This window comes from Athene cunicularia (genome assembly GCF_003259725.1).
Source record: "Athene cunicularia isolate RWA chromosome 9 unlocalized genomic scaffold, athCun1 chr9_part1, whole genome shotgun sequence".
Taxonomy (NCBI): domain Eukaryota; kingdom Metazoa; phylum Chordata; class Aves; order Strigiformes; family Strigidae; genus Athene; species Athene cunicularia.
In genome coordinates this window covers 8546825-8548809 of record NW_020799110.1, presented here as the reverse complement: position 1 = coordinate 8548809, position 1985 = coordinate 8546825, and positions in this window count along the sequence as shown.

Genomic DNA, 1985 nt, shown 5'->3' with positions numbered 1-1985 from the left:
CCACCCCCCCCCCCCCCCCAAAAAAAAAACCCAAATCCAACCAGTAGATCTCATTTCTTTTATGCCATACAAAATGGGGATTTCCTTGCAACTTGCTTTAAAATATCCCTTTCTAATTAATTTTTCTTCCCTCTAATAGTTCCTTTGGTAACTTGGGGTGATATTTTTAGAGACACATGAAGTTCGTACTACATTTAAGCATTTCTTTCAAGGCAAGGAAGTAAACTATGTGGAATCCATGTATTTGTGAGGAGTATGAAAATTATACTATTTTGTTTGTATTAAGCATCAGCTGTTATTTTGCATTCTGCACTAATGAGTAAACGTGTTATAATCTTGCCTAACGTTGTTCTATTTTTGACTCTGCTTTCTCCATGTACATCAAAAGGAACCTTGAAAACTTCTGTGGAGTTGCTTAGGATGGTCATCAATGTAACAAAATGCAGATTTTTTTTTTTTCTGTAAAGCTTCTTGCCTCTTTTCCTTTTCTAGATGCCCATTATAGGGCATTAGAAGGGAAAGCTATTGCCATAAGCACGGATTCATATTTTAGCTTACTAATGCATGATGTCCTTTTGCTGTGTTACTTAAGTAATTCCGTAACCAATGGGAATCTTGCCCAAGTCAGGAGTAAATGAAATACCCTAGTTAAATATATTATGTTGGCTAGGGCCAGGCAAGGTATACTTAGAAAATTTATCTTTTACTCCTATGTTTGGGTTACCACACTCATAAGGTTTTGCTTTTTGAGGAATGTGTATCTGGTTCTGTAAGGATTTGGTCCTGCTCCAGCTAAAATAGTTTGAAGTACATTGACTTTAGTTGAGTAGGATCAAGCCTTGAAACCCTTCAGGAATTTCATACTGCTGATATTTTCTCATATATGTGTGTTTTGTTTTGTGCTTGTTTGTTTGGTTGTTTTTTTTTAAATTTTACAACTATTATACAAGGATGCTCTGGATGAGATGGACATCTGTTGCCAATTATTGAAAAACAAATGCCATGGTTGCCAGAGGATTAACAGATAATAGAAAAGTATGGACCTGGTTTCTTTGAAGTCTGTGGCTAAGCTCCTGTTGTTTTGAGCTGGGCTGGCTTCTCTGCCATCTGCATAAAGTTGGAAGTGAAAATAAAATCTGCTTTCAAATATGTGGTCAAACTAGTTCTGGGAATCTCTCCTTTAAAAAGATGTATCATAACTAAAACTGTATCTTTTTATCTCAAATGTCTGTGAGTGAAGGCAGGACTGGATTTTTTAAAAGAAAATCAGTTTTTCAGTCTTGTGTTTTGCAGGAAAAAAATTACTTGATTTAATTTTCTTCTGCATGTGTCCAGCAACATCATTTGCAAGTGCTTTGAATGTGTTTCATCTAGAGCCTTCTTGTCAGGTTGGTTTTGTACGTTTGTCCTTATTTTCTTTATATTGTTCTGACCCCCATGAGGGAATGGTTGATGAAATTATTATTTTTTTCCTTTTTCTATTTTTCTTCTTCAGAATATAATAAATCATCTTGCTCTTATCATTGTACAGCCTTAGTGTTTGGTATTGCTGCTGCTCATGATATGGCTGGACTATGCATGATTGAATTGATTTTGGCCTAGCATTGGGTGCGACTACGTGAGTAATATGTTTTAATACACTGATAAAGGAGTATAGTCCAGTGTACAATTTGTTACTCTGGAGGGGGGTCAGTGTACTTTCAACTATTATGGAAAGCCAGCTGAGTTCTCCCTCTGAGCTGTCCTGGCTTCAGGAAGCGTTGGGAGTGCTCAGCATCTGACAGGATGGGAACCAGAAGGTACGGGGAGGGCTCTGTTCCTGGCTGTGCTTCCCATGGCCTAGACATCACAAGCTCTGCAACAGCCCCAGGCTGAACCAGGGTCTGACTTTCAACTCTAACTTTAAAAAGGTGAGGACAAGCTAAGCCTGATCCTTACACTTGTACATTTTTTGCCAGTGTGCTCTTTCCCTCTTTCATTACTTG